The 15,992-nt window shown below is 42.7% G+C and overlaps 1 long non-coding RNA gene across 1 annotated transcript; it reads left to right on the plus strand.

Moving 5' to 3' along the window:
* Nucleotides 1-707: 707 nt before the first annotated feature.
* On the plus strand, nt 708-9,930 carry LOC113952274. Its single transcript, XR_003529486.1, has 3 exons — nt 708-991; nt 7,453-7,572; nt 9,670-9,930. It is a non-coding gene; the product is annotated as an uncharacterized LOC113952274 (long non-coding RNA).
* The last annotated feature ends 6,062 nt before the right edge of the window (nt 9,931-15,992 follow it).

The following is a 15,992-nucleotide window of genomic DNA, read 5'->3' on the forward strand; positions in this document are numbered from 1 at the left end:
GTGCAGGCTCTTGCTCTAAATCACTTCACAGTTCTCCACAGCGAAATGCAATATGGCATCTTAAATAAAATCACCCTCTTCTGACTCTCGCAGAGGCTGCTTCAGAGCATTCCCTGGCTTCCAGCACAGTTTTATTTCCTCCCTTAGAGAGACAGACCAGCCTTGACTGAGCAACCGATTTTCATGCATCCTTTAAACCAGCATTCCCTGCCATTTCTGAAGGACAGCACACGTCGCTAGCTGCCTGTTTCTTCCCCCTTAAACAATATAGGTTTGGGGTTGGTTTTTTTTTTTTGGTGTGGTGTTTTTTTTTTTTTTCCCCTCCCCATCTCATTTCTTTCCGCCTGCAAAGTGATTTGAGATCCGCGCAACGCAGCCTGCCACAGGAGCGGGGACTTCTCGGGAACACTGGTGTGCGCAGGGTTTAAGCCCACCGTAGAGAGCCAGCCTGGCCTTTGAAGTGTTACAAGGGGAAGGAGGAGGTAAGTGTCGAGACGAGGCCCCCAGCCCCCTTCCCCGACCCCGGGCAGCGTGCGGCGGCCCCGCAAAGGGTTAAGGCCGCCTTGGCCCGGCGGTGCCGTGCGTATGCAATAATCTGTGTGGCTCTCTTGGCCGCCTGCCAGAGTGTTGCCTTGCCTCCTCCTCCTCCTCCTCCACCTCCTCCTCCCTTCTCCCCCCCCCCCCCCCCCCCGCCTTTTGCATGAAGTAGGATCCTTGAGCTGTTGCAGAGGCAGCCAACTGCTCCATATTTGGCTTCTATTACCCATTTACATGCTGGAGAGAGGAGAGGGAGCGAGCGCTGTACCGCAGACATCATTTCTACTACAGTGGTGGAGACATCCCGGACCTGTGTCACTGCAGGGGGAAGAAAAAAAGCCAAACAAACAAAAAAGCAGACCCACCCCCCGTGATCAGCTAGGAAGACATTTGTGTGCGAGTCTCTCTCTGACCCCCCCACCCCCGCCAACCCCACCTCCACTGACACTTTACAGTAAGTGGCTTTTTCTTCCTCCTCTGCTTTCTGCCTCCCTCCCCCACCCCCTACCCCCGGCTTCTTCCCTTGTTTAGGCTGCAAACCTCCGTCGATTTCCAGCTGGAAAAACACGGGGCTGGGTTGGGGGGAGAAGGGGAGCGCAGTGTCCACCCTGCCGCGGGGCTGCAGCCGCCTCGCTGCGGCCGCCCCCGGCCTGGCCCGCAGGCGCTGCCGCCGCGGGCCCGGCCTTGGGGAGAGAGGGAGGGAGCGAGGGAGAGGGGGCGGCCGCGAAATGACCGAGGGCGCCGCGGAGGAAGCGGAGTGGGGATGCGGGGACACGGGAGGGAGCGGGGGGACGGGGCGGCCCCGTAGCGGGAGCCGCTCGTACAGCCCTGCCCCCCCCCCGCGCCGGCTCCTTCCTTCTTCCTCACCCTTCCTCACCCCCCCTCTCTCTCCCTCCCTCCCTCCCGCTTCCCCCCGGCCCGGGCGGGGTGTGGGTGGCCGCGGGGACGGTGGACATTTTGCGAGCCGCGGCTGCCCCCGGTGCGGCGGCGGACTCGGGGTGTGTGAGACTGCGCTGTGAGACTGTGTGTGCGGGGGGGAGGTGGGTGGTGCGGTGCGTGTGAGTGTGTGTGTGTGTATATACATATATACATATATATATATATATATATATATACGTGCGGGATGCGGTGCATGTGTGCGGTGCCGGTGCCCGTATGCGGGGCTTGCGGTGCGGTGTGTGTGTGCGGTGCCGTGCGTGTATTTGTGTGTATGTGTTTGCGTGTGTGTGTGCGTGTGTGTGTGTGTGTGTGCGCGGAGGGTGCCGGTACGTGCGGTGCGGTGCGGTGCCGCGTGTGTGAGAGTGCGGGGGGTGCCGTGCCGGTGCGGTGCCGTGGATGTGTGTGCGTGTGTGTGTCACCGCGGTGCGGGGGGGCCGTGCGGGGCGCGTACGCCGGGCGGACCCGGCGGGGCGCAGCGCGGGGCCGGTCGCCGGCAGGGCCGGTCGCCGCCGCCGCACGGCGTATGTAGTACGGGGCTGGGCGGCTGCCGGAGGGTGAATGAAGCGAGGAGGAGGCGGTGGAGGAGGCGGCGCTGGCGCTGGGATGTGCCCGGCAGCAGCCCCGCTCCGCTTCACTCAGGGCCCAGGCCGGCTGCAGACGCCACCCGGTACTGCCGGGAGGGACGGGGCGGGAGGGATGGGGGAAGGGGAGCGCCGGAGGGCCGCCGCCCCGCTGCCCGTCTGCGGCCAGGGGATCCGGCCGGCGGAGCCCCGAGGGGGAGCGGGGCCGGGGCTCCCCCCACCGCCGCCGCCCCGGGGCTCAGCTCGCCGCCAGCGGCGGCCGCTGCCCTCCTGCCGCTCACCGATGCCCCGCCACCTCCGGGTTTGCTTGGGTCGGGTGGGGGTGGTTCGGTTGCGGGAGTTTGGGGTTGGTTGGGGGTGGTTCGGCTTTTTTTTTTTTTTTTTTTTTTTTAATTTTTTTTTTTATTCCTAAAGCATCCTAATTTACTGGCAGAAAAACAAATAAATGACCCCGTGTACGGTTGTGGGTGCTGAATCCGTCAATGCGATTCCTGAGAATATTAAAGTCTAAATTAAAGCGTGCTGGAAAAGCGTTAGCTCCTACTGTAATAGTAATAGCGGTAATAATAAAATGACAGAATTGGGAGCGATTTACATATTATTGAAGAGGAGGAATTACTGAAGAGTAATAATAGAAAAGAAAACAAGTCGGAAGCCCGTTATATAATGCACTGTGTAGACAACGAGAGCGACAGGCTATTTTTATTTTGTTTACCGTATGCTGTGTAATAGGCACTCCTCCGAGCAGCATCTCTCCCCCGTGAGCCCAAACTTCAGATAGAATTGGGGAAAAATTTTAAGCATTCCTGTTATGCCCAGACAAAGAAATCCGTGTTTGTAAAGCCTTCCTCTTTACAAATGATTTCTGTGTACAGATTGGCAGGGGTGTGCAGGTAGATGACCTTTGCTGGAGACCTTTTCCCTTTCATATGGTAAAGAAATTCATATTTTGTAACACAGCTTACACTTTAACCTTTAACGCTCATGGTTATGTATTTCATGCAGTAATGGTTACTTTACGCGTTGGATATGGTCAGGAATAGTGAGTTAGTGTGCTGACACACTGAGAAGTCAAGGACTTTTAATTTCAGTTTCGAATGCAGCCTTCCCCTAAAGGAAAATCCCAGCTTCGTGTTAATCTATTTCTGTTCTGGGTGATGGAGACGGTGCAATTTTATCATAAGGAGCAAGGGTTATGAATGGGGGAGAGGGAAATCGAGAATGGCCAGTGAAAATATTATGCTGTAGTTATTTTTGTGATGTGAGATAATAGTAGTAATTGTACGTTATTGCACCTAATTTGTTCATAAAACCGGCCCGGTATTTTACAGACAGCAGTTATTTTGAAAGGGTGGCTGTAATCTCACTTTTTACATAAGGCAGAGGTCGATAGGTTTTCCTTCGTGTTCGGCTGTCTGTCTGTCTGTCTCTCTCATCATGTAGCGACATGTCAGCGGTGCAGGCTTTCAGTGTGCTTACTCCAGCCCTGATCAGTCATGTAATTAGATCAGGCTGCCATGGTAACAGACGGGATTCACCGTATTCACCGTCCAGCCAGGTGTGTGTGTGTGGCTGGCAGGCGACCCAGAGGGCTACCGCCAGCTCTGTGTGTGCCGTGGGCACCGCTTCGGGCTTGCTGAAAATTGAAGGATGCCAGTGGTGGGTTCCTAATGGCTGAACTTCTTGGGAAGAGTGTTCTTTGCCTGCGGTAGTGTCAGGCAGATGGGACCGTACATGGCACGCTTAGCAGGTTAGCCAAATCGTCAGCTCCACTTGTGTGTATTACTAGCAAATTAACGAAGGTGGGGTACTTTGTAAAAAAGCTTTTGGCTTATAAAAGCTTGCATAAAAGTTTCTTCAGAGTTTTCCTTTTTTTTTTTTTTTTTTTTCCCCCTCCTGTTTGTCTGGATTAACTGTTTGGTGACTGTCATGTTGTTTGGAACAGTTCCCATTCCAGCATTCTCATTTTAGGCCACAGGTTTGTTATTCTTCACTCGTGTACTGTACTTTACACCCTCTGCCTGGTAAAATGAAAATCAGTGATACTTGATATCACTGTTGTCACTCTAGGTTTGCTAAGCCTTGTCATAGTTCTTAGCAAGGTTTTGTGTTCTAGATTAAAGCTGACTGCAGTTTCTGTTGATAAAATCCTAAGTATATGCTATTAAAAACAATTTTCTCCTCAGCAAACATTTCATTTCCAGTAGTAGTATTTCTTTCATTTTAATTTTTTTGTGTTTGTGCTCATCAAAATATTATAGCTACAGAGCAGGAGACTTTTTGCTGCAGTTTATAATGCCTTGAAAGAATATGCAAAGAATTAGCTTCGAACTGCATGCTGCTCTTAAAAACATGTTTCATCAAGCAATGTATATTTGTCTTCATTCTCAGTGTTTAAACATCACTCTTTTAAGCCACTTTTCCACAAATGTAAGTATAATTTTTTTAAAAGCACCAAATTTGGCACTGTGTTCTAATGTCATAAATCTGGAGCGACTCCAGGGGACGGGATTGTGAGCCACTTACATGGGTGTATATCTAGAATAACTCCGTTTATTGGACTTAATCCAGGCATGTAGTAGAGTAACCAAGCTCAGAAAGTGATTGGTGCGTATCACTGTTATTTTCTCTATATTACTTTTCATGGCAAAAAGCACTGTGGGCTTACACAGGATTTTTGCCTGATTAAGAAGCTGCATTAAGTGTCTGTAGAAGTGGGTAACACCCCTATTCCAGTCACTAATCTTGTGTGGACTTACACTAATATTGAACTTGGCCTGGAGGATTTCGTGTCTCAGTGATGAGAAATCATCAGCACCCACAGCTCCTGAGCAGTTGTAAGTACCAGGCTGGAGCATAAAGCAATCTAGAAATAGCTCTAAAATAGATATTTTAATCTCTCTGGTGCTAAAACATTGGAGCTGAAGGAGGAGGTAATGAGAAGTGCCTGTTGGTGGTTCAGCTTTGTGGTAACAGGCAGCTGGTGGTCTTGGGTTTGGTGTGATGAGTTTGCAGGTCGCAGCCTGCTTGCTGAACAGAGGTGTTTCTTCTCAGCGGGACAAGGGGAAAGGGCGTTTGCGGGCAGTTTTCTGCACCCTAAGTGCAGCTTTTCAGTGCCTCAGCTAACTTGCCCTTCTGGTTAGGAGAGAATATCCTCTGCTCGATGTGTCCGCCTCTGTTTGGGCCTCCATACTGAGGAGGTGGCTTGAAATAGAAGAGCTTGTTAGGAGGACTGGCTGGAGAACGTGGAATAGTCGCGCGCAGGATGACTCCTGTAGTGTGAGCCTTTGTGTGCCGCATGCTGCTTATACATATTTTATTGTAAGACAAATTACCTGTGTGACTAAGAGTGTTAGAAAGTAATTGCTTTCAAAAAGGCCATGTATACATAGTTAAAAGACTTTTTGAAAATAAACAGTGCAACTTTTCTTCTTTGCCTTTCTGGCCTGATTGAATTTATTTAGAAAAGTTGAGAAAAAAATAGCCTTGTTTTAAAAGACATTTACAAGAGGCCTGGAATTTCACTTAACAACATTTTTTATATAATAGATCCAGTGGCCTAGTTTCCCATTAATTAAGAAAATAGACACTTGGATGCAGTCACCTGAAAATCAACTAAGGATTTCAATGTTAGAATTTACAAATAATTGTTTTAGTAACATAGCTAGTAAAACAAAATCAAGCCCTAATTTCCCCCTTGCTGAAACTTAGCAGCACATCTTAGTAAGTGGCAGTCAGGATTATCATTGTCATTGTTCATACAGTGCACTTCTTTTGTTTTGGTGTACTAATTGAAGGGGAAATGCAATAAAGAAGTATGGCAGGCTGTAAAGGAAATGCGTGTCAGAATTGCATAGGTGGTCTGAAAGCACTGGTTGGCTGCAAACCTACTCCAGCATGTGAGGCAGCTCACTCTGATGCTGCTTGAGAGAAGTCAGGCTGTGTGACAGCCTCAGCTATAAGCATGCAGGCTGTGAATGATCTGCCTGTTTTGGAGAACCGTACGGGTACGGTGTGTACAATGCAGGGAGTGCAGATAACAGATTTAGTTGTAGTTATCTTCTGAGACTGCTGTAACCAACTCTGCGTTAACAGATAAAAATATGATTAGCACAAGAAACAAAAGTATGGCAGGCTTGGTACAGGTAAATATTTCATTGTGAAGAACTGACATGCTATATTCTGATGACTTCAATAGCCTAAGCTTTGCAAAGTGAAAATCCTGACCTCATCCTTTCATTTTACTTTTATGCAAGTGTGATAAATAAATAAATAGGTATTTGGATGAAGGCACTGTATTTTGGAGTTTTATTCAGTGGTTCACATTCTTTATATAAGAAAGTTTAAGATTTTTACTCTGTTTTGACTGAGGTGATGCATGACTAATATTTTAAAATGTAAGAAACTTTGTAGACTCCTGACTTTTGCAAAAAGACAAAAACTAGATTCATGATCATAATTCCTTTCTGATCTCAGTGCATGTATTGAGAATGTAATTCTTCATGGTTTTTTTTCCTCATAAAGCTGTAGTCTGAGGTGGTTGTACAACATGTGCTGATCTCTATGCGTTCATTGGTCCCAGTCTGCAAAGTTACTTTAGTACATGTCCCAGTAAGGGTTTTGCTGAATAAGAATTGATTGAAGAACCTATCTAGAGTTAAATATGCATGTAAATCCTTCCATAAATAGGAACTAGTAAGTATACTCATAACTGAAACAACAGAAATGCTTCTCAGTGAGGGAGAAATGGTCCCACTAAATCCTTTTATTGTACCAAGAGTGATAAAACATTTGGTGAGATTCCAAGTGAAAAACCCAAATGTATTTTGTTTAATACGTGATGTCAGCAGAAATTCAGTGCTGGCTCTTTATAATTTTACTGAGTAAAATTACAGAAATTTAAAAAAAAATCACATTGGTAGAGTTTTGCTTTGTTTATATTATTTGGGACTTTGCAGTAGTACACATCGACTCTAGCATGCCACCATTAATGACAAAATAGTGTACAAGATAAAGTCACGGTCCAAAAGGTGATTATTTTTCACCTAATAGTAGTAGTTGCAGCAGTATGTTTTCAGGATGCGGCTGCTTCTCAAATAAAATATGTTCTCTTGGCAGTGAAGGCAGTCATCTCAACTCGCTTATGATTCTTCACCTCATTAAGATCACATTTAGGAAAAGAGCACTCAGTTTGAATAAATGGGCTCTACTCTCTACTGTATGTGCTCTGTCTGCAGGATTAAATCTATAGTTTATTTGTGCTTGAGTAATAGCAAATGCAGCCTCTCTCAGTCTTCACTGGAATGTCTTAGCATGTTGTAAATTGCTTGACTCTTAACTGTGCTTTTGTTTCTTCTTATTTTGGTTTCCATCTCTTCAACTCCTGGATCAACAGTCACATCGTGGGCCAAACCAGATGGGCAAGCAATACAAGCTGTGAATTTATTCTTGACCCTGTAGGACAGCGACCACCTTCATTTTTGTCTTCACCATACAGTTATGCACTGCCAATAAGGTGAGAATGCAATGCTTTTATTTTCCTATAACAAGTATACACTGTCTGCTCTGGGCTTTAAGAAGCGTGCACACCTTCCTGCTGTCTGTATGATTACCTACCCGTGATACATTTGTATTTCCCTTGCCTGGCAGTAGAGGTCCTTGAGAAACTCTACTCAGAAAAATTCCATTAACTCTAGTGACTCAGTTCAGTGACTTACAGGACAAGTGGGTTCCAGATGAGTGGTTTTATGCTCACCTCAGATCAGAGCATATTGGGTTACTAAAAGATGATAGTATGAACAGAAAAGTTGACAGACTTTGATTTTTGTTGTAAAATACCATCTGTAAAATTATATAAATCCTTCCTGCACTTTTATGAACATTTTCAGTGGTTCCTGTTGCTTGCCACCTGCTTACCTTTTCCACTGTCCCAAGTTCCTCCTGTGCATTAAACTTTATCTGGCATAAGAATACTTGCTAGGATGACTAGTCACTATGGATGTGTCTAGGTGTCTTTTATTCTGGTTTGAGGAATCTTTTAAATTCTTCTGATTTTGTTCCCTGAAATATCGTAGTCAGACAGGTTATAACAGTGCACATATATCAGTCTACTCACCCTTTCCTCTCTCTCTTCTTCCCATGTGGTTGTGGAGAATACTTTTAAAAAACCAAGTCCCAAGACTCAACAATCATACTGCCAATAAAAAGAACATAAATTTTTATTTTATTTCTTTAATCTGATTGTCATTAAGCCAGCCTGGATTTTTGGACCTGTTCTATGATTTTTAAGTGCTTGGGATTGGCAATACTGCTAATGCTTTAAAAAAAAAAAGATAAAGGGTCATAATAAAATTGCTTGTGTCTTTAAATGAAAGAAAATTAAATATAGTGATTACTTGAAGAAGATCAAAGTTGTTTTTTTTTTTAATTTACTACCAGAAAACTTAATTACTATAGCATTTTATGTATGTGAGGCTGATCAGAAAGTCTCCATTGCAGAATAACTTTTTAATGTATACAGCATGTCATAGCAAAGTATGCAGCCCATAATTTACATTTTATTGTGGCTGTGGGGAAGGGTGCCGTGTTTTAAAGGGAAGTTGCCTAAGCAAGTACTTATGTGCAAAGACATGCCTGTAATGGTTTACAAATGATCTTGAATGGTGAGGGTAGATTTTAACCACTGTATCTCTTCAGATCAATAAGAATTTCTTGAGAGTGAAAAACCACACAAGGTGCCCTGTGCACTGACACACTTCTTCTTTCTGTTTTGGAAGAAAACTGGCTTGGTAGCAGCTATAGTAGTGACTAGCTGTTGACTTGGGAGTTAGAAGGAAGCTTTTTGGTAAGACATTATCATTTCCACAAAGCTTTTCATTTTTTTTCAGGGTTAGCTTGGGTTGTATGAAAATGTATTTATTTGAAGAAGTGATTACTCAAGGAAAGGCTTGTATTTCTTAATTAGAAAAAATAATAGTTTATAATGTATTGGTCAAATCCTATGAATAATCAGATTGTGTTACCCACAATGTATTGCTAAGTCACCTTGAATATTTTAGCATCTGGCATTTTCTGCAATTGCAGAAGAGAGAATATATTAGATGTTAAGCAAACATTTTGGATAAAAAATGTAACCCAGTGAAGTCTGGTGCAGAGGCACGACAGGAATATAGTTATAAACCGCTGTTTTTTCTGTACCAGCTCAGCTTGAAGTATAGTGTTGTATTTGGGGATCTTAGATTAGATTTAGTTTAGCTTCTTTTCTTGTTGGACTTTTTAGTCACTGAATTTGGGGTATTTCTGTTGACCTCATTAGTTAGTTCTCGTCTTCTCTATGGAACAATCAAAATCAGACCCACTGTATAACTAAATGAGATAAAAGTTGTTGAGATAGACACTGCCTGCTTACAAATGTTCTCTCTCTCACTGGGAGAAACAGGCAGGAGCTCACAGTAGTAACACATGAAACAAACGTGACCTGGCACCATGCAGTGAGGAGCCACAGATAAGATTCACAGCTTAAGACAGAATATCTCATAGTCAGGCCCGTTGTCTTTGTGGCTTTTGCATTTATTTCGGGGTGAAGGTAGTGACGGCTCTGCTCTTGTTTTAGGCAGACCTGAGTTATTACCATGGTGTCTGTCAGAGAGACTGAACGTTGGATGCGTTTGAACACATCCAAAAATGAGATCTCAGAAACTGTTCTTGAGACCTAATATCTCTACGTGTGCGTTGATGGCTTTACTCACCTGAGGATTTGTGTGGCTTCAGGGAGTAATGTCGCTGCCGTGTGTGAGCTCCAGTGTGCTTACCCTTCCAAATCAAGCAGCAGCATTTTTTCCAGAGCCTGCTAAGCATCTTGCCTGGATAAGAAAATGGGGTTTAGTAAAAATAAAATGAAATAAAAATAAATAAATACAGCTTTGCTTTTTTTTTTTTTTTTGTTAATTTTAGCCTTCTCTACTGTTATTTGTTTTGTTATTCTCTCTATTGTTATTTGTTCACAGTATGCACTGCCTCCTTCCACGTAGGCAAATGACTCAATGCTTTCTTTTAAACAGTTGTCTTGAGTGGATTTTGCACGATACACTGGACATTTTAACAATTAAAGAGTTCTTTTTAATCTTTTCCACTGTCAAGTCACTTGATATTTATTAATCATATTATAGTGCTGGGTTGAATTTACAGCTGCAGCCCATTTGTAAAGAATTTTTTGGGGCAGAATTTTCAATAAGTATGTCTGTACACTATCTATTGTAGCTTATTTTGTACATAAGACATAATTTCTGTTTTATGCAGGCTTCTGGCTACTGCTCCCTGTAAACAGACAACAATCTGCCCTTTTAAAATAATTAACAGTGACCACAAAAAGAGCCAATCTGTCTCTATATTACTGTGTGCAGTGGTAGCTTTTTGGTTATCATATCAGTGTCCTTTTATCATAGCTGGTTTTATTTCTTCCCTCTCATGCTGTTTATGAAGGTCTACAGTAGCTGTAGGGTTAAAAGAAGATAGGCAGTGGAGATTTTTAGTATGTTAAGAGCACGGGTGAAATGGAGCTGTGAACTAGGTATAATAGGATAGTAATTAGAAATAATTTTATTTTTTTTAATTGTTTGTCTTGCGCGTGGGTAACTCAAAGGTAAATTAAATGAAATGCATTGTCTTAGATGTGAGGCTTTGTGGTCTCCTCACCTCAGCTGTAACCTTTCATGTTTTTGCTCTGTTGTTCCTTCAACAGATACTGAAGGTCTGGTGTCTGACTGATAGAAAGTTTCATACACAGTCCGAAATGTAAATGCAGTTGTGTGTAGTGGTCTGTCTACATAAAAATACAAGACACATGTTCATAATGTGATACAAGCCACGATCTGAGGTTTGATTCACCTTCTACCTTGGTGTTTTAAGAAGGTGTATCAAATGGAATAAGAAACTTGCTGTCCCATGCTCTGCAACTTGTTAGCATTACTTAAAAAGTGTAGGCTTTTGGGTGTTAGTGTAAGTATGAGAGAGTTGGAGAGCTTCTGTGTCCTGGGGGCCAAAAAGTGGTGAGGTGACCAGATGTGGCATGAAGTTGTGTATACGCCTGAGCCTGTGTGTGTGCCCTCCTCCTGGGCATGGTTTTGGGTATGGTTTTGGGTGAAAGTTAGCCTTCCGTACCAGGGGGTGTAGTTTTGGTGAAAAGTTAGCCCGGGTGGCAGCATCTGGATTTAAATGTGTTGACTAAGGGGTTTCTCATAGTGAGAGAGTGATAGAGGCAAACCCTAAATTTGATAATTGCTTCTTTATTTTCTTATCAATTACTTATTTAGAACTAGCTGTAAACCTGACTTTAGGACTTTTTGTGTCACTCCTTGCACTGTAAAAAAGTACAAATGTTAAAGTGTTTCTCACTCATATTGGAGTGTGATTGTGACTGTTACCATATTTTTGTTTGTCAGATACCCAAAGGCATGAAGGCCATTGCAGTTTTGTATGTTTAACATTTCTGTGAGGCCAGCTACTTAAAAGAAAGTCTTAACAGGCTTAATCCCTTACTGTGCTCAGATATTTTGTACTTGTGAATATTTTCTTATTTGTGCAGTTCCTTTTCAGTGCCATGTGTAGTAGTTGAATAGAAAGTGATATTTTCAAATGTATATGATAGTAAAGGCATTTCTCCTTTTCCATAGCCCCTGAGCACATTCCCTACTTGATACTGTGCTGTATTCATAGCTTTTCCAAGGTAGTCTGACAACAAGCGGATCCAGAATGGTTTGAAAATTCACTGTATACAAGAGAAAAAAAAATCCTAGTAGGTTATTACAGTACAAGAAGTTGTAACTTTATTCTCCATGTACCACTAGCTGTTAGAAACCCCTTGGCACTAATCATATGTACTGCATTTTTATTTACAGATTAGTAGGCTCTACTCTGACATATGACTAACAGGGAAGCCCCTCCCTTTAACAGTTGTATGTCATCTGCTTCAGAGAACTAATTACTTGGCAATTCCCATTTGATAATTCCCTCTTTATTTTCTGATGAGTTACTTAACAGTGATGAGCTTGTTGGGCAGAATACTGTGCTTAATCTGTGCTTCAGAAACTACAGTGCAGGCCTGGGGAAATGCTGTTTAGCCTTGCCATAGGAACATTGAAACAACACTAAGACGTGAACAGTTCACAGTTAACAGCTGAACGTGAGTGATGCACAGCTTTTGCCAAAAAATAAAGGAAGGGTTTAGATTACTGTTACACTGTGAACAGAATCTTAAATACATAATTTCTCAGAAAAAGACAAAACTAACCCTAATGTAATTTAGACGTCAAGAAGCAAAAGCTTGTTTCAGAGATATCTTCTGTGTATCATTGCTCCTCTCCACTGAAATAATCAATTTAATGGAAATTTTTTTCTTTTAAAAAACCTACTGTTTCTTGTAATACTTATCTGACAGTTCAGCTGATTCCTGGTGATTATTGCGTTCTTTTAATATGAGACAGATAAGTTTTTACTGTGTTTTCTCTGCCGTTACCTGTCTTTTTCATTCTTCCCCAATCCCTTTTCACATTCTTTTACTCTAGTGGCCACAGCAACTGTTGTATCTGGCTGGGGAATGCATTGGAAGTCTCACTGCTAATTACAACATCGCAGTGTTTCTAGAGGGTACCTGAGTTCAGCAGTGCTTAGCTACAGCGCCAGGCGAGGGGATTTATGGGGTGAAGTGACATCAGCCTGCTCATGGCAGTCATGGTAAGGTCAAAGTGAGTCTCTCTCGCAGATCAGGAATCAGATGGGTCCTGTTTATTACAGTGTCTCTGAAATTCAGCCATGCAAAACCATACTGTTGAATTTGAATAAGACTTTGTTACTGATTTCAGTAGAGAAAGGTTTATGGATCAGCTACAGTCGCTTTGACTAGCTGGTGGCATTATTTCACAGATACTGATACCTGTAGATTTCCATTGCAGCTGAGTCGGTGCTATAAGCTGAGGATTGGGCTATTTTTTCTTTTCCATAAATAAAAAGTGTAGTAGTTTGTGTATTAGCTCACATGACATTGCATCATCGGGCTTGCTGATTTATTAGATATTCACAATGCTGTTGCTTGGCCAGTACTGGAAGCTGTGTCACAAGCTTGTTTTATCAATGAGAAAAATGGATTTGTAGATAGTTACATGTGTTTGTTAGCAAAATTAATCAGAGGAACGGTAATTTTATGAAACACATAATGCAGAACAGATTAATCTACTTTAATTGTGTTCTTGAACTACACCAGCTATAAAATCTTTTTGAAAAGATTACTAATCAAGTTGATCAAAGGTGGCTTGAAGTACAAAATTCAAATATGAACATATTTACTTTATATCTATCTGTATGTTTGCTGTAGCTTGGGTTTGGTTTTTTTTTTTTTAATTTTTAATACAAAAAAGTGTCCCATTTTCCTTTTTGGATTTTTTTTTTTTTAAGAGAATGTGTCATGTTTTAAAAGCAAAGATACAAGAGGGCAAAACATATAAAATTTCAGATTTTGTAAAATGCAGTAAGTAGGGAGCATAACAACACAAGCAATTGAAGCCCCACAGAAGGTCATTGAACCATTTTCAATTTTTTTTTGACACTTACGTTTTATCCTATTTAATTTTTTAATGAGTCAAGGTGTCTCAGGTAGTGCTGTATAGGCATTGCTGAAAACAGAAATCCTCTGTAAGAATCAGAAAAGAAATATGACTGTGAGCAAAATGCCCCACCTGTGATATGAAGGTTTGCTTACACTGCCGGGAGTTGTCCCTTGACAAATCCTTCTAGAACCATTATAGCTGTTGTGAAGGGACCTACATCCCGAGCTTAGATGTCATATTCATTTCCCAGAGGCAGCCAAAAAGTTATTAGACTGTGATTCAGGCCAGTCTTCAACTGCCTACTCAGAGATGGTCTGTCCATCTGTGAAACACTCTCTCCAGGCTTAGCAGCATTTCCCCAAAGGCTGAGACTCCACTTGGACAGCACTGCCTATGATTTCAGAAGAGGTTGTACTAAAAGACTACATATTTGGCCCAGGGTATTTTCTTCCCTCAGCAAAGGGAGGCAGTGTTGCTTGTTACTGAGATTGAATTTTAGACTAAAATGTTTGGCCCTAGAAATGCCAATACACAGAATCACAGAATATTCTGAGTTGGAAAGGACTCACAAGGATCATCAAGTCCAACTCTTAAGTGAATGCACCAATACTATTTCTATTAATACAGTAACATATGAATATTGTGAACGTGAGCTTCATTTAACACAAGATTTTAATTACATACTAATGTCTTAAGATTTGGGCATCTGGTTGAAAACAAAGAAAACCCAACAATTAACATACGGAGAAGGTTTTTCTGTTGACAGCTGCTGTTCTCTCCCTGGTGCTCAATGGTACCTTCCCCTTACTTTATTACAAATGAGAGACTGATACATCCTAGATACTGTGCTTCTTTCATCTGGATTCTCTTTCCCTTTTTCCACAGCTGCCCTGGGCCATGCTATAATGAGTCCTCTGTGAGCAACACTGGCTGATGGACTAGCCAAAGATGACCTGGTACATCTGGTCAAATTATTTGCCTTTGCATCTCCTTGTTTGCAGAACTGAGGAGCTGGTTCACCTCTTTGCATTGGACTTGCCTGTGTCCTCTTTGAATTAGGGTTAGAGTTTCAGGTTTCCTACTTAGCAGGCTTGCTAAACTTTCTTGGATCTCTGCTGTGATCTGGCCTGATATTTCTGTTGTTAATGACAGTCTTGAAAATCCCTTGTGATTTCCTTTGTGAACTTGACAGTTGCATAATTAAATTGTGGGGAGATAAGTGACATGTCAGTATGTATAACACATCTGTGTTCTATTTTATGGGGAAAGAGGATGATGGTGAAGTTTATAGACCTCTACCATAGATCTGTAGTTTAAAATTGCACCGCGTATGTGTTTGGATAGCTCACAAGTATGTTACATACTGCCTTAAAATACATGTGATACTGCAATACCAAAAGGACTGAATATTTGCACTAGATGACAGAATAACTAAGTCTTGTTGCCTGGTCTTCAGCTGTGAGAGTGATGCAAATCAGCATGGGTGCATCCTACCATTTTTTGGTCACCATTAGTTTGTTTTGGTTGCTTCACAGTAGCAGATTCAGAGGAAATACGGTGTGTAGTGATTGAGGAAATTAAAGTAATGCCTGAGTGAAAATATGACATTACATGATGGTATTGTCCAGATGTTGTTATCTGTTAGTTTACAGCCAGAAAGAGCCCTAAGGAAAATTGAAGTGGGTAGAAGGTTTATAGTAAGCATCTGAACTGCATTAAACATCAGCAATCAAGTATACCCGTTACCTAAGGAGTCAAACTTGTTGAATGTCATGTTGGCTGTATGGAATGGGAGAAATGCAAGCTAAGACACACTTCTGCTATGTGTGCAGCTCTGCTATGAAGTGCGTTTATCTGAGCTGTCAGCTGGCTGGCTGCAGTGTTTGGTGCTGTGCACACAGCTCAGCTAGAGTGTCTCTATGAAACCTGTAGTGCTGCAGCAGCCGGGGGTTTTATGCTCCTCATCTTATTAAATGTGAACTGTGTGTGTTCTGCATTGCACTGAGGCGCTCAGCCAAAGGCTAGGTGAAATAAGAGGTCAGGTTCCCACCTCTGTTAGTTACTTGGTTTAAATGGAGCTGTGAGGGTGTAAATGCGGTGTGATGGAGCCTAGGGTCTCCGGGCTGTGTCAGGGCCCTCTGGACTCAGAGCTGTTGCTGGCAGGTCAGCATTTCTGATCAGACACTGCTTGTTTGACAGCAGTAGAGCATTCGCTTGGCTTTTCCTCCAAGTGGAAAGGGAGTAAAAGCTGTTTCTCAGTCAAGTGTCATTAGTCTTCTTTCCTTGTCATGGTTCAGGTGGATGTGTTGGTGAATTAGACTAATCTTTCTTTATA

Source organism: Corapipo altera, unplaced genomic scaffold (assembly GCF_003945725.1).
Source record: "Corapipo altera isolate COAL_440 unplaced genomic scaffold, ASM394572v1 60, whole genome shotgun sequence".
Taxonomy (NCBI): domain Eukaryota; kingdom Metazoa; phylum Chordata; class Aves; order Passeriformes; family Pipridae; genus Corapipo; species Corapipo altera.